Below are 22,621 nucleotides of genomic sequence, written 5' to 3'. Positions count from 1 at the left end.
CGTTTCACGCAGTCGGCGTGGACACCTTTTTGTCTCTCCCCCCCCCCCCCTCTCTTCCATCTTGACTTTTCTCCCGGCTTTTGCGTCGTCCATCTGTCGACGTTCGTCGCATGTGCTCCACGCGACCGTGGTTCATACACGGTGCTAGCATAGTGGCGGTTTTTGACGTGTTCTGCATAGGCAAAACAAATTATTCAATATCTAACTCAGCATTGAAGCGGAAATGACGCTGCCACTTTCCAGTAATTAATATATAACATTGCATCAAACTATTAAAAAAATTAATAAATAAATAAAAAAGAGAGAAAAATTATTTCAAAATATATTTAATACGTAAAAACTGATGTCGCAACCCTCCGGCGAATTTCCCAGCGCCTGTCTATCATGTTAGCAAACATCTCCGGCCGCCTAATTCGATTCGTTAAGGACAAACGACGGGCCGGCTGACAGATAAATCGGATGGAAATGAAGTCGCAATTAAACATTTCATCTGGTCTAATTGCCGGCGCCGGACTTGGCGCCGTGCGACGACGGGACGCGCGCGCAAATCAGCAAGCATAACACTTTTTAATGGGCCACAGCTGTCTCGATATTTGCACCGCGACCATCATTTATGGCGAGAAACATTTTGGATATGAAAGAAGGATTACATGCGTAATGGCGTACTTTTCAGCCTGGCTTTGGAGTCGCGTCTAAAAGGTGGACGCAGACTTGCAGTAATCATCCTCCCCCCCCACCCCTCGGCGCCTCTGCCAAGGAATAAGCCTGGCAAACTGGGCCCAAATGTGGAAACAGCTTGGGAACAGATTGATGCAGAAGGGTGAAAAAGGCTGAGAGTGTGCGTATGTGCTCTCCGTGCCCAAGCCAAGGCAAACAAAAAGGAGGCAAATAACTCCGCTCCCGTTGTCCCAAGTTCGAGTTTGGCTAACAAAACTTACGAGGGAGCTCTCGTTGCAACGTTTTGATCAATTCATTTTTTTTCTCGAAACATCTCGAATACGCAAAAGTCTACCTGCTGGACTTTTACTTGAAGTCGGGACGGGTCAATCTTTTATCGCTCGTGAAAGCATTAGCTGAATCGAGCTTTTGCGCTTGCTGACTGACAGTTGGATCACTTTCTATGGATGGTGTAAAGCTTTCCACGCCCATAAAGTTTTTCTACCTGGCACTGAATTGCAGTCAAGGCCAGAAAAATGTTGTTGGTCGAGACATGAGCAAAAACTGCAAAGTAGTTCAGCACCCGCCGATTCGCCCGGTTGCAGATTTTTTTTTATTTTATTTTTTTTTTAGACATCTTTCATGACCTTTATTGGCATATTCTCCAACTCTCTGTCCATGTTTTTGTTGGGAAGTGATTCCCGCACAAAAATAAGTCTCCATAGGATCACGCTGCGGGCTGCGTTTGCCCACTGAGCTTTTAATGTAAATGCTGTGATTTTTCACTCCGACGTCGTCGTTCTTGGAACCGGCCTGTGGTACCACTTGGACCTGCTTTTAGATTTCTGCCCAGTAGAGCTCACCCCCAAGGCCTTCATGACCTTCATCTTTGGGTGATGTCATCGTGCCTGCTGGTGTGGAGAATCTGGGGCAGCTTCCTTTCCTGTGATGAGGCTAGAATTAAAAACAATGGACATCATTATTGATCCGTTCAGAACATTTTGCAACGAAAATCGTGTAGTTGATTGGGGGGGGCAATTTTCACTTGAATCAAAATCTTTTTATTTTTTTAATTTTATTTATTTTTTATTTTATTTTTTTTTATGCATTGCCCAGAGCTGACTTATGACCACAGGCTGGCGTACTGTATGTCATTTCTGAGGGGAGGGGGTCCACATGCTGATAGCTAGCCGGCCTGCTGTTGTCTTCAAACGTGCAGTTCCTGGCCCGCGGGGGTCACCAAACGCAAGCAAGGAGAATGAAGATGCAGTGATTGTTAAAAAAAAAAAAAAAAAATTTACATGCACTAAAAGATAATTCCGAGAAAGGCCAGTTAAGCCTCATGCATTAAAAGAATCTCTATTAATCTCCAATCAAGTGCGATATTACCTCACCGAGTGTTTTCTCATCAAGGCATCCCATTATGCCCAGCGTAATAAAAAATAAAAAAATCTCGGTGAGGTGGCGAAGGAGCGTGACAAATTGGCGCTGATGTTGCAGCCCTCCTGGTCATGAGGGGCATATGTCAAGGATTGGGACAACAGACTCCATGCCAGTCTCGTTACACGCGTGCACTTATTTTCAAATAAATAAATAAACATTGGAACCCTGACGGCAGTGGAACGACGTGTAGAAAAATATTGATAAAAATATTCCGCGTCCTCTTACTGTGAATCTCCAAGTGTGGCTCCCTCTAGTGGCGAGTGAAGAATCACTCAATTGAATTCCAACAAGCACAAACCGTTTGCTCGGACTAATTCTAACAATGATGCATGAAAAAGAATTGGAATTCAATTTAAAAAGTTCAAGAAGCACCGTTGTATGTCAAACGTGGCCTCTTACATGACCCCCATCCTCACCTAACACTATCCAGCATTACGAACAGGTGTTGGAGTGTGTGTGTGTGTGTGTGTGTGTGTGTGTGTGTGTGTGTGTGTGTGTGTGTGTGTGTGTGTGTGCGCAGATGCTTTAACACAGCCATCACATGCCCTGACTCCATGTGTGTGTTTGCTTTTTTTTTTTGGAGTGTGTGAAGTGTATTTGCAGAAGAACAGCACGGCTGCAGTGAGGACTGTGTGTGTGGGGGGGGGGGGTTCCTGAGGGAGGCCTAATGGTTCCACTCCTTCCTGCACAGAGATAAAGACTCATAATAAGCGTGTATGCTCACCATCTGGCCCGGCGCATGTGGCCCTTATGGAGGCGCAAGCAGCGCAATCTGTAAACGATCAGGAGCCACGGCGCTCCCCCCGGAGAGGCCGCCATGCAATCAAGGTGACAGATGGCGGCGTCCTCATCGAGGAGATCAAAATCACCTTCAATAAACTCTGACTGGAATGGGCACGAGCCCCTTCCAAAAAAAGTCACTTTGTCAGTCAAACGCCGCCGCCTCATCTCCATATTTTTTTTTTTTTGTTTCCGTCTGACCGAGCCGCCCGAACCGTGAAACGGCTTCGATTGTGGTGACGTGGGCGAGGGCGGCTGCCAGGACAGGCCGCTCGAGCAGAGGGGGGACGTTGCGAACATGATGATACTAATGGGAGTGGGTGGTGGGCTGGCGAGGGGACATTGCATTTTTGGACGCTTGTCACATCTCAGTTTGGTGAGCACCGGTGTTAAACTCGAGGCCCAGGGGCCGCATGTGGTCCGCCACATTGCTTTACATGGCCCACGAAACCAAATTGTTGGTTAGCGTTGTGTCATGCTGCAAGTTTTTGTTTTGTAATAAGAACAAACGGCACGGTGTTATATTGTACTTTATTAAAAGAAAAGATGATTAATAGAATATTAAATATATATAAATAAAAAATAAATATTTACAGTTTATCCATCATGGTTTCATGCTGCAATTCAATGTGCTGCTCCTTCTCCTGTGCCAGCCTTGGCCACTAGGGGCAGCATAATAGTCATGCAAATATTCTTAGAGTATGTGGGCTCCCTCTAGTGGTAAGTAAAAAAATGACTGCCAAATTACAGTTTGTTGTCTTTAACAGTGCTAAACAGTTTTTTTTTCCTATTCATTAAATAGTTTTTCCCGCTTTCCCCCCGCATTTATGTATATACAGTTTGTCTCAGTAGCTGAAGTTCCAAGCTTTTTTTCCGCCGCCGTTTTGAATACAATGACCGCGTGCACGCCGCAGTTTGCCGGATGACTTTGCCGAGCATGTGAGCGAGCAGCATGTTCGTCCTCCGCACCGTTCGCCACTTCTTCCCTTGCCGTCGTGTTTGCGTCCTGAACGCTTTTTCACACATCCCCTTCAACTGATGCGCAGCTTCTGTCAGCGCCGCTCGGAAGAAGAAGAAGAAGAAGAAGAACAAAACAGGCCCGACTCACTCGTGCTTTTTTTGCACCAGTGCAAAAGTTCAAAATGGAGGCGCCATCTGCTCGATGTAACGCTAATCTGAGCAGGGAGAGCTGCTGCTGTCCCTATTGGACCAAGTGCAAAACCGACCCGGGGTATCGCCACACTTCTTCCTCGAAGTGATGAAAATATTTGCCATCAAAACGGCTTGTTCGACTTCCCTTCGGGCCCACTCGTCCTCCGGAATCGTAATCATTTCTCTCCTGTTGTCATGACAATCGTCTAAAGATGAATTTTGCCTTTAACGGAATAGAAATGAATCCCTCCGTTTTTCGTTCATTTCAGGTATGCTGACATTTTGACCTGGTCCGCCTTCTGCTGTTGACTGAAATTGACGTCAAAGTGTCTTCGGGCTGGTGTTGAAAAAGTCATGTGACCGAAGTCGGAAAACAGGTGAGTTGTGATAAATGCTACGTTTTCATTTGATGACACCCACGTCACTCACCAGCCTGGCCTTGTCACAGATACTACAGTAGCGTCTGACAAAAAAAAAAAAAAAAAAAATCAGTACAACATCAATTCGATTAATCGGTTAAATACTCGATGAGGTTCAGCCCTTAAAATGTAAAATATTTTTTGCCCACTTAATTGTTTCTGAAACTCAAACCAGACACATAAAGGCCTCACTCAATTAAATTGCTAAAAAAAAAAGGCGTGTTGAACTTTTCTTTCTGCCCACACTTCTTCTTTCTGAATAATAATTCTGCTGTGGTCACTTTTATTGTATATATTTTTTTCTCTGCCCCTTTGACCACTTTAGCCCTCACTTAGTTAATTGCCACATTTATTTGATGAACTGGAGGAATTCCATTGTGCTCGCCCGCTCGCGTTTCACGACCGCTGCCTTTAATCATTTTCTATATTTTTTCCACGTTAAGCGGGTGCACTTCAACTGATAATTTGATCAATTACACTAGTTGACAACAATAAAGTGGCTTTTAGTTTTTCAGCCCTTTTACAGCGTCGGCTCGTTTGACTCCGTGGTTTTAAATCTGTGACCCGACACGACGGGACCTCGGCAAGGACGACGGCGCTTTCACTTAAGGTTAGAATAATACTACCTTCAAAGAAAATAAATTAAAAAAAAAAAAAAAAAAATCCAAATTGGATTGCTTTTACTTTATTAGATTTGACTTGGCCGGCGTGTTAATGCAAAGTCAGTCGGGTTGCGATCCCCGAGGTTCTGTATTTTTTTTTGGGGAGGAGGGGGGGATGACTTTTATGTTCTTTAGGCACATCTATCAAAGGAACAATGTGCTACGTCGAAATCTTGTATCATTATTTTCATTTAGTTTTATACTTTATTCTGGCTCTGCTTAAGCGCGACTATGTTTGGCTCTTAATTCCTCCGTTTCTCCCCAATGACCTAAAGTGTACCGTAACTCTTTGGCTTTAAATCACACTGATTCACAGGCCAAGCGTTGCCGTTCCTTTGTCAAGGCGGGAGTTTTAATTTGAGCCTCACCTGATGGATGCCCGTAATTTACGATGATTAGAAATAAAGCATCATATTTCCCTTTACCCCCCCCCCCCTCCCTCTCGGAAAAAACAAGGGGATGGTCTCTTGAAAGGTACAAAGGAGCGGCGCTTGATTAGTCGTAATGCGGGGCCCCCCGCGGGTTTAAATTGATGTCGTCCATTTTGAGGCCGAGGTTGTACACGGCAGCTTTGTTAATGAAATTTGTCGCCAGTAGCTCGTTTGGCGCCTTGACGCGTAATTGACATGCCAGAATTCAGACCGCCGCACTTTAATTGGAGCGCATTTGCCTGTGGGATAATTACTTTGCTACATTTGTTTGGTTTGATCACACTGTATTTATTTTATATTTGTCTTCACATTTCTTTAAATGAATCGATATTTATTTATTTTATTTTCTATATTTATTTTTTCTACATTTGTATGTTTTTTTTAATATTTTTTTTACAACAGCTGTACTTTCGCAGTCAGAAAATCAGTTTGGTGTCAATTTTTAAAAAATAATTTTAATATTTTTTTTAAACCCTTAATATAATCTTTTAATTATATTTTATAATAAAAAGACTATTTATAATTGATCTATGATTAAATTGCAAAAATACAATGATTACAAAATAACAATTCTATTTGTATTATTTCCCAAAATAGTACATATATATTTTTTTTATTTGAATATTTTTCTCTATATTTATTTGGAGTGCACATGTAACGCAAATTTGACATTCCATCTTACGATGCTTATTTTTCCACTTGTGCGACGCTCACTGTTGGCCCCTTCATCAAATCATTTCAGTTTTTCCAACGAGGAAAGTCGAGCGGAATTTTGTTTTAGCGCTGCTGTGGGCTTGTTTGATTGACAGCCGTGCTGTCACGGGCGACGGGGCTCCTTCATCATGAAATTTGCGGAGACGAGGGTCTGTCATGTCAAAGTTTCCTGACGCGCCGTATTGTCCGTCATGTGTCGGCAGATGACCTGTCGGGGAGTTGCTCAGCTCATATCTGCGTGTGCGTTCTCGTCACTCTTCTTATGCGGTATCAGCACATACACGGTTGGATAGGCTGCAGCTCAGCTTTTTTTTTTTTTTTTTTTTAAACAAAATTTCCTCCACACCAAACAACATAAAATGCGTACGAGGTGTTTAATAACTAAAAAAAAAAAAAAGATTTTATCCGATTAATCGAGTATTCTTCATTTTTGGAAGATATTTACTTCAATTATAATAGCCTTCTGTACGTTACACAACAAATCACCTCGCGTGTGTGTTCACTCCAATCTTAATGAGGTCGAAAATCTCGCTTTCGCAAGTGTGGAAAACTGCATCTGCTTCGCATATGGCCGTCATAGCCGCTCAGATGAACTGAAGCAGGTAAACGGGGGTTGGAGGGGAGGTCGGCCCCCGCGAACAGAGGGCCTGGCCCCGGGGACTCTTGTCCGCAGTGAGACCCCTCCCCCCAGTGTGGTCCCAAGCCAGATGAACGTGCATATGAAATGAGGCCTCAAAGCGCTGCAGAACATGAACGGTCTGTTGTGTCATCAGGACGAATGCGTTGACTTCATTTTTGATGCTACCGGTTTAATAGCGCGTCTTTGATCTCGTGAGTTTACGGATTTTTGTGGTTTTGAGGATGTCAGATCCTCGCAGAGGATAAAGAATATATGACTCGGTATATTTGTATTGAACGTCTGAGAGCGATGTTGCAGTGTTTGTTTTTCAAATTCCCATTTGCTTCGAGTTCATTTCCTGATACGCGTGTTAGCATTAGCAAGCGGTCTAAAGTTTGCACTCGCTCGTCAAAAGCATCAAAACCAAAAAAAATCAGCTGAATGACAATTTGTCAGGTCACTTGTATCTCAAGGCACTAAATTTCGCCATAAATTATTTATTTATTTTTTTTTTGAGTGATTTGGGCACATTATTCTTCAATTTCTATTTGTGAGCTGGTATGCTACTCCGGACCAATTATAACAACATTTGTCTTTTTTGCATCAAGTCCCTCAAAATGTTTTTGAGAACAGGTTGAATACAGCAAACAAACAGACTAAGAAACAACTTTCCTCATGCTAATAGACCTGTCCTCTTTACACGCTATCTAGCGAGCTAAATTGCTAGCTTCTTTGGCACAAGATGTCTCGTTAAATCATACTGCTTAACAGACAAACTAAAATAATACAGATATCATAAATTTGAGCTTATTTTTCATACTGTAGTCTCAATTCATTTTTTTTTTTTTGTAGATGACTACCACTCCTGCCACATCTAGCTAGCTAACTTCCCGAATTTACCGAATCTAGTCCTCCTAGATGCTTTTGTGAACAACTTGAAAACGATAACAACCAGACTTGCATCAATTTATCTTATTTATTGTCTTTTTGTCCCAAGTTGACATTTTTCTGCGGATTGCTGCCCCGTTTTCTCTAAGCTAAGCTAGCAGCTAATGACGACGCTATTAAAAAAACGCACTGTTGGAAACAATACAGTAGAAGATAAATGGGCTAAGACATTAGAAATCAGTGAATTGGTGACCAGCGTGGGCCTGTAGGCAGTCCCGAGATGTGTAATGATTGCTAATTGCCTTGTTAGTATGACAACAAAGCTGCGTGTTTTTTGTTTTTTTTCCTCGACGTTTAAGGGCTAAATTAGCAGCAAACAAACAAGCGGAGGGGAACATGTGAATAAGGATGTTTTAACACGAGCATCTGTGGATACAGCTGCCGCCCGCTCTAACCATATCCCGCCTTTTCATTACCCGTTCTCGCTTTTCTCCCTTTTTGAGGTTTTTCTCTTGCAAATTGTAGCTAGTGGATACAAAAAGTCTACACACCCCATTTTAATTTTTTATTTTTTGGTGATATAAAAAGGAGAAATCATTTGTAAACTGAATTTCGTTTTTAGGAAGAAGTAAAAATCAACTTGTGGTTGCAAAAGTGTGCACACCCTCCTACTAAACTTAACCAATCACTCAAATTCTTGTTTAATGACAGTCAGCACACACCTGCCTCTAATTAGCCCCGAATAAAGTTCAGCTGTTCGACTGAATCGCTTTTGCGGACGATGAGTCCAAATGTTTTGCATGCGACTGTTTGTTTGTTTCTCCCCGGAGAAGAGTGTTTACCTCCGCAGCCACCTGCAGCTGCAGCGGCTGATTGCGATTTGCGGCTAGCGGAGGGGGGCTCTTTTGCCCCAATCGGCTTTTCCCATCAGGCTAAACGCTCCCCGGAGACGTGGATTATTACCCGACACTAGTCCTCAGAGTGGATAAACGGACATCCGTGTTGCGCGACGGCACACCCCCCATCTCCCCCCGCCCCCCTCCGCTGCTCGGATGGGGTAGGGAAGAGGAGACGGACAGCTCGGGGGCCGAGAGATGAAAGGGCCCGCCGCCTTATTGACATTTTAATCAGAAACAGTTAGCGTGGAGTGGTTGTGTTTGCGGGCGGAAAAAACGGCAGGGAGCCTTTTGGGAAAATATGCAAGGATTGAAATGCGGCCCGCGCTTGACACATCATTTACCTGCTGTCAAGCTGTGTGCGGCTATTTGATCTGGAGGCCTCCTTCTGATGCCTACGATGCCCCCCCACCCCCATCCTCCTGTGTACAGACGCATGCAAATTCCACTCTCCTCTTTCAGTCTGTTGAATCGTTAGGTTGACCTGTTATTAATGTGACGTTTATATTTTGGTTTGCACGTCTGCGTTGGGGAAGGTAAGGGAACTAAATAAATAAATAAATACAAATGTATTAGGTTGTATGAAACAAACAAACAGCTTGCAATAAATTTTTCAAGAAATTAAACTCTTCAATAAACTAATTGATATAATGAAATTAAATAAACATATCTAATATATAACTTATTCGGCTGGTTTTGATAAATAAATAAAAAAATTTTTTTTTATTTATTGAAATTTATTCTGCCAAATATCTGCATCTACTTTAAAAAAAATAAATAAATAAATCCATACAAGTCGTGCCCGAGCATAAATCCATTTTAGGAACGTTCAACCCCAATATCATTTTCGGAAATTAACAAGTGCAATACAGATATACTTCATATGTGGTACAGAAATATGAATTCATCTAATATTCTTTCGTGTAAAATGAACATAATTCATATTTTTTGGTAATATTAGTCAAGCTATTTATTGATCATTCATTGACCTCATAACTGATCAAGCATATCAATCATGCTTTTATCAAATATTGTTTATTATCTCCTATTAGCTCGGCATTACATGCATTTTAAGCAGCATCTGACGCCGATCACGCAAATTAGCAAGTCAAATGGAGTGAGTCAACGACGACCGCGTGTCACCGTTTCGTTTTTTTTTTTTCATTTCTTTTTTTTCTTTTTTTGCCTACTCATTAGCGCCAGATTGACGTTACATAATCGGCAAATACAAGACGAGTACAGTATGCGGGAATAGAAAGCCATGCCGTTCATGTTCTGATGAGGTATCGATGTCAATCGTTCATACACATCGGAACTTGTAAATGTGCTTCACATTTTTCAAAAGAGGATTTAATATTCAAAAAAATCAAAGTACAGAAATAAAAAGTAGCTCACTAAAATGACTAAAACGTTCATTGTGTGTGTGCAGCATAACAGCGAAATGCTGCTTCACCATGTTTGCCACTCATTGACCTCTAATAAGAATAATGTCGTTGTTCAATTATTATTATGCAACGATAGAAAAAAACAAAGGCAGATTTGGAATTGCGGCAAAAAAAAAAATAATCGAGAAAAATTAATTTAATCTCCGATTAAAAAAAAAAAATAAATATATTGACCATAGTATCGATTAGTTGTGGATGATTCGATTAATTGTTGCGTTCCATACCCAACAAGTCCTCCGTCTTTTGCACCTTCCAAATTTCAGGCCCCATCCTGGCAACTGGCAGCTTTTATTTTTACCTACTGGCCGCGTTCCGTTCTGAATTATACATCGTAACATCTTGGCAGCACCGAGCCGAGACCTCGTTTCGTCGCCGTCACCTCGCTTCACCTTTTGTCGTCTCTCCCTCCGGATTAGAATGTTTGCAGATGAGGAATCCCAAGCATTGGCATTTCTTTTCAATGATTCATCGCGGAGTCTGTCGAACAGGCGGCGGACAAGCGCTCTGCTCGCCGTCGTGGCTTCAAAAGCAAACACGTCGTAGTTCGGCGACGCTAATGCGAGGACGGAGGGCGCTTGCGCTCCCCGACCGCTCCTAAGTTGATCATCATCGGCCGCCTCGGAGCTGCAGGTAGGCGGTGACAGCTGCTTAATTTGGTTTGGTCACCCGGGCCGCGTCATCTCGGAACTCGTGCGCACGCACACACACACACACACACACACACACCCAAGGTCACACCAACCCGCTGCCAAGTTACGATTAAAACGCTCAATTTTTGCACTCGCGAAAAGACGCAGGCGGGAAAGTGAGGGACTTTTTTGGATTCTTCTCACTTGATTCAACATTTCCACAAATGGAGACGGCCGAGATTGCCAAAATCCCAAATCTTTTTTTTTCAATTTGGAGACTATGTAAGGTCCGCAAGCGGCAGATATTTATTCAAGCCAAACGCCGTTCCCGTTACTGCCCATCTGCCACTGAGCCCTCCTAAAGGTTACTCATTTACATTCTTGGAGGGTGGGCTGCGAGGGCTTCTTCCCCTCATAATCGTTATTTAATCAATGAATACGTCACCATTAGCCCGCTGTTTAAAAAAAAAAAAAATAAAAAATCACGTTCCATAAAAGCCAGTTTGTAAATGAGGCCTTGCAACGACGGGACAATGGAGTGGAACTATACCAACCAAAGAGGGTTGGGGAAAAAAAAATCGTAATTTCCCGGATAAAAGATGATGCGGTGGCTGAAATTGATGTATTGTTGTAATGGTTAGCCATATGGCACGGACTGCCTCCCCCATCCGAAAAGGCGTGATTATGGGGCGAGGTCGGCGCAACCTTTAGCGTTCCTCAAATGAATCTCTGTCTAATCACAAGAGAAGGACAACAACAAGAGAACGGATCTTAGTTGGCGCTCAAGGTTGCGATTTAAATGAAGCGTTTATCGCCACCACTTTCCCTTTTGCTCGCAATAAACTATTTAATGCCGCTCCCAAGTTAAAATTTGCTGACAAAATAAACAACCAAAAAACGTCGTCCAAGCAGTCAAGGCCTGCTGGCCGAACATAATTTTTTTTTTTTTTTTTAAACCACAATGGCCGAAGGAGGGAAAAGAATGGATTTAATTGCAGATACACTTGCGCCGCCATTTTCGAGAGAAGCTAGATCGTCATTATTGTCATAAATGATGATATGAGGGATTTGATGATATTCGTATTTTATTTTTTGTTGCCTGTAGGACGTATCTGTTCCATTAATCGTCCACGGTCGGCTAGCTCTCCCCCCGCAAATGGAGAAACGCGTCTATGAACTACGCGGCACTTCAACTCGGATTGACAAAATTGAAAAATTGTACACGCGACGTTGAAGAATCTGCCCTGTGGAGTTTTCACCTCGCTTTTGTATTATCTAAGCAATTACACCAAAAGTAAAATGAAATCGCACTTGTAATTATTTGTCCCGCCAACATTAACATCCCTCGCAACCGTCTCGCAATAATTGCCCTCCACGCCGCCGACGCCGCCGCTCACGGCAACGTTGGATTAAATTCTTATCTCCGCTACCGTTCCCTGACACCAAATTGACGCGTGGCCGTGATTGGCGTGGAGGAGATGACATGACGGAGACGCTTTTTGTGGTGGAGTGACAGATCGTTGGCAGGTTTAACCCCCCCCCCCCCCCCCTGTTGAGTGCCACGCCGCCTCAGGACGGTCACCTGTCAGCTCAGGTGAACGCTCGCTCGTCACAGCTGACGACTGCGAGCGGCCGAGTGGATATGATGGCATGAGCGCAATGACAGTGACGCGGCGCTGAAAGGCAGAAATGGAAGACTGCCCACGTCTGACCATCTGAGCTAAACCTTTTATCCATCAAGCGCTCCAACTGTCCGACAAAATAAAGTCAGTCCGGCACTTGAAATCGACCAACCTCAGGAGCCTCGCGTCGTTTTCAAAATCTTTTATCTGTGAATGAGTTGTCAGCCTAAAACAGGGGTGGGCACACAATGGGTTCTAAAATTTGACAGAGGGGCCCGGAACAGGAGCGGATGGATGGAGAGTTTTGCTCACCTCACCTCATCGGAGAAAAAAAAAATATATTTCATTTTATTTTGAAAATAAAACATAAGGTTTATTCATTTAATTTTTTTCAAATTCAGCGGGCCGGATTAAAACGTTTAACGGGGCCGCGTGTGGCCCCCGGGCCGTAGTTTGCCCACACCTGGTCTAAAACGTCGCAATTTGCCCCCCAAATGTTTTTATGCTAACACGGCTAGCATGAGCAACCTCACTCCATTTTCTAAATCTTTCATCTGTGAAATGTTAACACACGAATTTAATTTAGTTCATGACGACTGACGGCCGAAAAAAAGGAGAGTTTAGTTTAAAGCTCGAGGGAGACGACGATGGCGCTACAAGTTATGAGCACACATCCGATCACATAACCGCCAAACCTTCTGACAGATCCTCGGGGACTCGAGATTTCACAGCGGCTGCTTCTCCGACAAACTGAGACCTGCCGCCCTGGGGGAAGAAAATGAGCGACTGATATGGGGATGACCAGTCGGGGTGGATTCCAATTCTTTTTTTTTTTTTTTTAGTTGGCTCAAATATTCTGGCGTGTATGCAATGTGCTGATTTCGTCCTTTTCCAATGAGTCACTCTCGTCCATCCGACTCACGAGCAGGCGTCTCGTATCGGCTTGACTCTGATGGACATGTGATGCTTCTGCGCTTGGCAGCATGCGTTGGGGAGAAACTTTAAAAAAAAAAAAAAGAGGGGTATGTCCTTTTGCCGCAGCCTCCGGCCGGTTTGTTTTGCCCGAGCTTCGCAGCATACGGCATTTAACGCTCTCATAATGAAGTGGCTGCGGCCAAATCTCCGGCTTTCTGCTGGCGCGCCGCGATCGAGACGGTTTATTTGAAACTCCCCCGGCGCAGTCGTAAAATCAGTGAGCGTAAAAAATTTTTAAAAAAAAAGAATGTATTGCACTCTGCTCTGATGGCCACATCGGAAATGTGACGCAAAGTAGACGGGGGGGGTCGACCTCTATCGTCGTTTATCCTCGTCTTTTCGAGCCAACTGGGTGACGGATATTTCCCGCCCAAAAGTCTACGTCCCATCTGCTCGCGCTAAGGCACAGCATTTGTCAAAGTAGACGGGATAATGGCTTTGGCATCCTTATTATAATCTCGGCATAATCTTCATTTGGACACCTTGGCACCGGGACGCTTTTGGGTTCGGGAATCGGGCAGGAAGCTTGAGGTGTCCTCGTTTGGCTTTTCAGTGGAGTGGATGTGGCGAAAATGTTTGAGTCCAACATCAAGCAACCTACTCGTGAATTGGAGACGACGTGGCGTTCTAATTGAGTCTCATTCAAAAAAAAAAAACATCGAATCAAATCTGATTTTAGTGATGACCATTGATATGAATAAAAATGAACAGAAGAAAAAAAATCATAATTACGACGACAAGATTTAGAGCCTCGTCATTGACCTAAAAAAATTCTCCATAAATATAATCGCGCCGCACGCAAGCTCACAGACGGGTCGAGCAAAGACAATACCGGACAAACTTCCCGCTGACGACGCCCCCCCCCCTGTATGTGGGTCACACACACACACACACACACACACACACACGGTGTTCCCAGCTGTGTGGCCCAGTCAGCTGCGCCGCTTGCCAATGCCCGCCAACATCTGCTCCACAAAAACAATCTCCAGCTTTTAGCACTCAAATGGAGGTTCCGCCATATGCCAGCAAGCCACTTAGTTGCAGCCAGGGGAGCTCGGCCGAGGTAACGCTGAAGGAGAGCGCCAATGGCTTGTGAAGGGGATGAGACGCTTTTTTTTTTTTTGTTTTTTTACCTGTAGCTCTCTTCCGTCCCAAATTTCGATCTGCTGACCGTACGGCCTCGATTCGGCGAACGCGACTCACCAGATGTGCGAGATCCGGATCGCGTTAACAACACTTTGCGTTTTAAAACTGATTCAAAGCGCAGGCTGGAGCCCAGAGGTGATAATAGTTTTTTAATTAAATAGGGGAGCCAAAAGGTCCCAAAACGGAACTTGCGGCTAACCAAGCGCTAGACATTTTGTGGCGATGGAAACCCGATTTCCTTATTCTGATTATTATTTGCCTTTTGGCCTTGAATCTTGACATTCCATTCATATTATATCGTGTTACCCGTTTTTTTTTTATATCAGAAAATCGAGAAATATCTTCGATTACGTGAAGCTAACTTTGTTGAAATGACGTCCGTATGTCGCCTTTTAGGTGTGACCATCACGTTTTACGGCGTAAAAAAAAAAAAAACGTCTATTCAAAACTACTGACACCACACGGAATATATCATCCGTGTCTAATCCCGTGCCGCTCTTGTCCTTGCTCGAACTCGCGGGGTGGGGGTGGGGGGGGGCGATAGACAAGGGAAGACGGACATGTCAGAGGTGGGCGGAGCCGATGGGAAGCTCTGGGACGGCGGGTCGGGGCTGCCTTCTGCAGGGTCACGGTTTCACTTGTGGGTATTAATTTGGGAGCGTGTGTGTGTGTGTGTGTGCGTAGGGGTGTGTGTGTGTTGGCCATGGTGATCAGCGACAAATCACCTTGACAGGGCTTCTGCACTATATCACACACTGATGATGCTGTGCTTGAATGCTGATTAGTCTACCGGGAACTTAATTACAGTCGCAGCACAAGAAGTTGCAACAGTAAAACCTTTAAGGAACATTTCCTATTTGAATAATTATTCTAATATATACAGTACTGTAAAGTAAAAAAAACAAAAAAAAACAATACAACTCTCATTGAGGTCAGGTCATAAAACTCATGCAGCTTTTTTCGTTAACGGTCCAGAGTATGAAGTAATAACATGGTAATAACAAACATTGTATTTGTCACGTTCCCTTTTGGATGTCAAGTGTTGAGCATTTGGCTAGCTAGTTGGCGCGAGACGTGAAATAGCATAAAAAGATGATAAATGAGAAAGAAAAATCCATCAATGCGATACCAAATGTCGACGAATTTCAAATAAATAAATAAATAATGATCACAAGTTAACCAATGAGCCCCTGCCAAGTATAAAATCAACCACTGACGCGCATGCAATGCTACGGTTTAAATAAACCAGCCAGTTGGCTAACCGGCGACTAGCATGAGAAGCTAAATTAGCATCAGCAGCCTGTCCTTTTCAAAGAGCACAAACAGAAGATGAATGTCAAGTATGAAATCCACCAGTCAAATGATGACTCGCACAAATGTTAGCTAATTGTCTAGCGCACAAAGAACTCACACGTGTTGATGAGTTGGCTATTTAGCAGCTAGCATGAGAGGCTAAAATAGCCCTTTACATTTCCACTCGAACAGAATAAACAAAATAACAAATGAGAAGTTTAAAAGCGGCCGCTGATGTAGCGTGAAACAACAAAACGCGGACTTTTGATCACGATAAGTGACAAGATGGCTAATTAGGGGCTGGCCTGAGAAGCTAACGTGGCGGCTAACGCCATCTTTGCGTGTTCCGTCTTGGCGAAGAGTAGCTCTTTGTTCACCACCATGACAAGATGGAAACTAAATCTTTTTTTTTTCTTTTGGGAAGGTTTACAACTTCTAATCCTGCCAGCAACGATGAAACACCAACTGGTAGGTTATCCCTTTTTTTTTGTTTTGTTTTGTTTTTTTAACTCTAAGATAATTGAGTCTCTGATATGACATCCTGCTGTGACTTATTTTCCAAGCCCCATCTTTAAATTCATCTCATCCAACTGCTATTTTTTTTTTTTTTTTTTGTTCCAAATTCAGACTCAAATTCCATCAAATCAGTCACTGGGCATCGGCGCTTTTGGCAGCGAGCTGCCGTCTATCTTTGAACGCCTCCCACGTCGCGTTGCGGCGACGTGTCCTCTGCCAAAAGTGCTGCCGTCGGGGGAGATTATCTATAGAATTTAACTTGCAATGAACAAACTGGATTTATCATTTCGAATTGATAATTTATTTTCCCATTGAAGAAAAATAGCGATCGTCATCAAGTCTTCTTTTCGGTTGTCATGCAATACCCTGAACGGTCAGAGGAGGGCAGTGTTCAAGTGATAACCAGCCACGCTGGGCCCGCGTGTGGGCATGTTGTGTGCATCCGTGTTTGTTTCATGTCAGCCGCGTGCGCCTCTCCTTTAGGTCAGCCATGCCGATGTGCGCTTTTTGCTCTCGCCTGCTGGTGGGCGTCGCCCAACTGCTTCGCTCATTCCAGGCGGCGGCGCAGACCGACCGGTAGAGGAATTATGCTAATGAGCTGCCTGATTATGTTAATGAGGCTTCAGTCGTCCGGTGCGATGATGCTCCGTCTATGATCTTGATTTTTTTTTTTGTTTTTGGGGAAATATCCTACTCATCCGATAATTCCGTTCGCTAACTATTCTCGCGCTAAACTTGGGAAGGCTTCCTGAACATTTGCATATTAGCTCACTAACGCCACCTTCACAGGAATTTTCTAAAAAAAAAAAAAAAAAAAACAATGAATATCTGGCGCTCGTTCCGAAACAAGGATTTTTTTTTTTTGTCCGTTTTCTGTCACAAACTGCAATCCCGAAAAAGATGAAATTCTGGTGCTCAGACGATTGCTTCCACCGCTTTGCTCCCGACAGATTTCATTTGAAAGCCAACTGTGCTCCGTGACGCGACGAACATTAGGGTGTATAATTCAACATAAGCGTGACATGATGTTTCATTCATATTTAGCATAAGCCAAAAAGAGCCTCTCATCTCCGCCGCAGCTGCGCCGCCTCTTTCCCGCCGACGACCCTTTTTTTTTTTTTTTGAGGCATTTGCACGACCCCTCTCGCCAGCCCGAGTGATGCGGCGACAAATGCGTTCCGTCAGCCCGGGCGAGCACATCTGGGTGAGAGGTCTCATGAAGACCTGCCAAAAAAAAATAAAATCTCGGATCCCGACCGGCGTGAGAAGTGAAGACGAGGATGTAATATTGAACGTCCAGATGGTTTCGGAGCAAAGGCAGACGCGGGGCGGCGTGGCGGTTATCTTTAATTCATATCTGCTCAGCCATTCTCGCCGCATTGTTAGGGACGCGCCGCTAATTTTCCAACAAACAAACTTGACTTTGGCTGGCAGCGCGGCTAATGCGTGTGAGCAGCATTGTGTGTGATATAGTGCAACGCGCTGAACGCTTCCCCTCGCGATTGAATCTGACTTTTTTGGGGTGCGCTGCCAAGACGCTTGACGAGGACGCTCGCAAGCCCGGTACGGTTCACGCCCGGCTGCCTCGACGCCGACGCTAAGCTCTTTTTAATGACGTGACACTTGCCATTAGTCAGCTTGGGCAAGTCTCGTGCTCCATACCTGAATGTCTTTTTTTTTTTTGTTTACTTGAACGAGAGATTGCCGGATGTAGTACCAGAAGTGACCTGCGAGAGGCAGCGGTCCAACTAGACCGAGGAAAAATATAAAGAAGAAAAAGATGCGAACGATTCCGCTGACGAGTGGTCTTAATGTCGGCCTTGTTATCGTCGAGTTGGATCGTGCACTTTTGTTGGTTTTGTGGTTGCCACGGCAACAGCGGGGAGGGAGGCACTTGTTGAAGACTTGCGATCATGACGTTATTAGTTTACGGCCGTCGTCGTGCCGATTCTTCTCTCGTCGCGCCGCCGGCTGCTCAACCTCGCCCTCTTGTTTTTGTTTGCTGTCCTATCACATTAACAAAAACTAATAAATAAAACACCTGACACAGACGCCTAACTAAAAGATTCTGGGTTCTGTTCAAGGTTTTTTGTCGCCAAGTGTTTGTTTTCTTACAAAGATCATTTTTGCGACATATTTTGTGCGCAGAACACAAAATTATTTCGGTAAAAGTCATATTCTTTGTGCAAATTTTCAGCATTCATCTATTTTCTTGTGACCGATACCAGTACATACCGGGACAAAATACCGATACGGCTTGTATTTTTGATACACAAAATTAAATTTATCACAATAAAAAAACATTGTGGACAAAAGTTTTCTGGCGAAGGTGATTCACCAGCGGCAACTACTGCCAAGGAAGATTGGCTTGATTTTCTTTGTCTTGAGTATCGATGGCTGGTATCTGCAGCCTCCACGAGTATCTAATACGTAAGAAATAAGGCCGGTATCGGTCCGATACTGATACCGATACCATCCATATGTTGAACTTATTTTGGGTGAAAGCCAAACGACAATCCTGATGGGTCTCCCATTTTTATTTATTTATTTATTTTAGGTGCCGAAGCAACACATTGCCTTCCCGAATTCAATTCATCTGCTTCTCATAAGCGTCTCCAAAACGTATGTCAATGCGTTTGGCAGCGTTTTAAGCAACGCCACATCCGCCGCGCCGGCCCACCGTTTGCGCATCACGCGTCACGCCGCTCCCGTCCGTCCTCTCCACATTGCCTGGCGTGACCTCGATAATTAAGGGACCATTTTAAAATGCATTTCTAATTTCCTAGCAGACCGAAAAGCCGCGTCGGACAAAAAAAAAGCGTCACCCTCCCCTTGAATGGGGGCGACTCCCGGGCTTCCACTAAACTGGTCATGAATGCACAAACCATCTGTTTTTCTGGCCGTTTGTCAGCGCGAGCGTGGCGCGGGCAGCTGTCGTGGCGGCTCCGCTTTGAATGATGGAGCGTGCAACCTTTGTTTGGCTCGCACAGGAGATGCTCTCTCCCGTCCGCCCGCCCGCCGCCGCCAAATGTACCGAGCGCCCGTCGATTGGCGGACTTGGACGCCGCTGCAGGAAATTAAATAAACGAGGGACCGGACTGAGGGGTCGGCGAAAAGCGGGGCGAGCGTGCGGCCGGTGGTTTCATTGTGTGGACGTGGCGAGAGGAAGGGGGGGGGCGAGGGGGGGGGGGCGTCATTGTGTGCCGGCCAATCTGTAGCTCAGTGGGTGAGGTTGTCAGAGATGGAGGCCAAGAGAGACAGGTGAGCATGAGGAGAAGGCATTTGCATTTTTCGACTGCAACCCAGGAGAGTCACACTCGGTTATGGGCGTATTAACTTTTTAGGAGCGACCACATGTTTCGTAATTTGGGCCTGGGCTCTTGTTGTAGCATTTTGCTGAGAGGAACCTTTACATTATAGCTCGCTTTAAATGTGGGGGGCAGAAAAAAAAAAAGAAAAAAAAAGTCATTATCTTGAATGCTACTGTCCAATTTGGGTGGTCGTGGGGAGAGGGTTGAATAAAAAAAAAAAAAGGAACAATTGAGCTGTTCAATTAGTTGTTTAAATTTAGTGGTGCTGTTTGAAATGATTTTAGCATATCGCTAGCCGCCATGTATGCTAGCCACTGTGTTTGCTTTTGAAGTCGAGATCTGACTCGGGCATGTCATACTAAAAGTAGAGCTATGGTACATGTCCACAACAACAGCAGATTTCTATCTGGAGCGACTCTTGGGCTGGTGAGGCAACATGGTTGTTGTTAGCTAGCTTGCGCGTTGAGTGCCCGGCTGGGTGTCATTTGTGTGAATGTTCCTGTTGCGCGTTTCTTTACTTAACGGTCAGTAAAGCGTTTTGAAATGCAGCAGCAATTGTCTCTCACCTTGCGCGGGGATGTTAGCTAGCTAGCGGTAGTAGGCTGTATTAAATGAGCTAACGTTGATACGTTAAGCCACGATGTTGTGATGCGCAAGTTGTCTTTCACTTTCTTTCTTTTTTTTTTTTAAGCCTGAAATGCTGATCCTTATTCGAATGAACTTATTTCTTTATGGAGCCATCGAATATCGCCGTCCCTGCTGAGTGACGAAAGCCGAGTATCTCCCTTGCGTTTAGTATTGACAGTGATGCTTATCCGTACTTTGGGTGACGGTGGCCAGCGTGACCTAATTGCATATATTTGTCGCGGCTGATTCACTTGACCGAAACGGAGAGGCTGCCATTTTTAGGCTACGGGGTCAAGCCGTGTTCTCTGGTGTGTTTTATAACACCTGACATATGTTGGGAGCACAACACGGCTGTATAAAACAAGCGGGTTGAACTTGGATTTATTATGGAGAGCATTTAAATTCGTTCAGGACAAAAATAAAATGCAGAAATGCAGAAATCTTATGTCAAGCTAAATTATTGGTCGTGTTTTTTTTTTTTGTTTTTTTTTCGTTTTTTTTTTTTAACCACGAATGACTGGTGAACAGTCGAGTAGGATGTCCAGACAAATGTTTTTCTTTTTATAAAAAAAAATTATACATTTTTTTTATATCCATTATTTTAAGTGGCTTGGCACATATTCATTATACTGCCCCCAGGTGGACAAGGCACACACTGCAAAAGGAGGAGACCAATGACCATTGAAGTGAAGCAAAAAAAAAAAAAACTCTCGCCCACTCTTCAGGTTGCCTACTCGTGCTCTAAAAATCCCCCCCCACCCCCTCCTCCGCTCTAAAAGAATTGCCGCTTGAAAAGTTGTCTTCTCGTCGTGGCTTTGTGATTCAGCGCCGATGAATGGCGGCGGGGTTGATTTGCTCCTTTCTTTCCCCCTTTTGTGTCCCGTTGCAGAGCTTCTTCGCACATGATTTGCTTTTTAGTCACAGGCTTTAATGTGCGTGCGTGCGTGCGTGAGCGTGCGTGTGTGTTGCTGACACTGAATGCTTTAATGAAGTGGCAGCTTCTTATTACTGTTTGAGGAACGTGGCTGGATCTGAGATGGCAGATGTTTTTTTTTCCTCCCCTCGCTCGGATAAAAACCTCTTAAAAAAACAGATTGCTCCTTATGCTAACTACTTTTGGGTGTGATTAAATTGACTTACATTATTGTCTGCGCTTTTTCGAAAAGTGGAATGCGCTGCATGCTGCGGGGCTGCTCGAGCTTATGGTGTTAAAGCCGTGCCTAGCAGGAAGCAGTTGTGTCCTCTCACACGACAGGCGGAGCGTGGCGTTTTTTTATTTTTTTAATTTTTTGCATAGCCGCAGGGTAGGCAGCCCCCGACCCCTCCTCCTCTTCCCCGCCCCAATCTGCGTGTCACCAGTCAGCTCTCGTTAGGGGTGACGGCTCTCTGATGTGGACGACTTTGTCACCGAGGGGAGACCTGGAGACTGAGCTGCAGAGATTTGGATACTTGGAGGGGGAGAGTTGTCCAAGCGGTTGTCCCCCCCTACCATACCCCCCCCCCCCCCCCCTCCCAAGAGGTACGACTTTCTCAGGGGTGTCCTCCAGCCTGCTCTGTGGTCCGATGCACATCGAAGCCCCGTGCGTCGTTTCTTACACTGGCTGGCATTTGGCGAGGACATTGGGCAAAAAGATGCTTACGTTGAAATTATTCTTCACGAATGCTGAAAATGTAACCCTACAAGCACCTTTTATTTGCTTCGTTGAACAAAACAGTAAGAGGAACTCACACTGAGAAAGTCCGACTCGCAGACTGGCTAACTGGTTAGCCAAGTTTCCACATTGATTCGCTGACACCCACGTCACTCACAAGGCCAGGTCCCGCCTTTTTAAAGCCATACACACTCAAAGTCACAGATACTACACCAGAATCTCCAAAATATACTGGCACCTCTTGCGCATGTTTTTATTTTATTTTTTTTAAAGGGCATCATGTTTTTCTAGTAGCTTCACTAATTCTGTTGCTTTTATGCTAATCCATTTTTTTTTGTGGTACTTTTATACAATTCTTTTCTGCCTGCTATTGATATATTTGTTCTTGTGTTAAGTGCCCAAAAATGCGTTATTTTTTTTTTTTTTTTAATTATGCATCGCTTTAAAAAAAATCGGCCGATTAATCGGTTAACACAATTCCATTCTGCCATATATCGTAATTGGCATCGGCCTAAAAAAAAAAAAAAAAAATTGGTTATTATTTTTTATTATTTTTCTGCAATGATCAATTAAAAATGCAAGGACTCGGACGTCAATATGTAACGCTTTTGTAACAATTTCATTGTTGATATATTTTTTTCCCAAATTTTGGTTTGCTTCCCATTTCTGCCTCCGCCGTACTTCCCCCGCGAGTGGGATCAGGTGCGCCTCTCGCTTTGCACATGTTAGCCTTCAATGGACTAC

The 22,621-nt window shown here is 44.2% G+C and overlaps 1 long non-coding RNA gene across 3 annotated transcripts in view; it reads left to right on the top strand.

The window, feature by feature from the left end:
* Window positions 1-22,621, top strand: part of LOC148318476 (uncharacterized) — an 86,829-nt gene that overhangs the window by 4,854 nt on the left and 59,354 nt on the right. For 2 of the 3 annotated variants that reach the window (XR_015839952.1, XR_015839951.1), the window contains exon 2: window positions 4,302-4,409. This is a non-coding gene — a long non-coding RNA (uncharacterized LOC148318476). Of the gene's footprint in view, window positions 1-4,301; window positions 4,410-16,195; window positions 16,240-22,621 lie in introns of all 3 variants that reach the window. The other variant, XR_015839953.1, reaches the window with a different exon arrangement.

Source organism: Idiotropiscis lumnitzeri, chromosome 19 (genome assembly GCF_059441095.1).
Source record: "Idiotropiscis lumnitzeri isolate Australia: NSW breed Sydney's pygmy pipehorse chromosome 19, RoL_Ilum_1.0, whole genome shotgun sequence".
NCBI lineage: Eukaryota > Metazoa > Chordata > Actinopteri > Syngnathiformes > Syngnathidae > Idiotropiscis > Idiotropiscis lumnitzeri.
The sequence above is the reverse complement of the archived record's forward strand: the minus strand, read 5'-3'. Positions and strand labels throughout refer to the sequence as shown.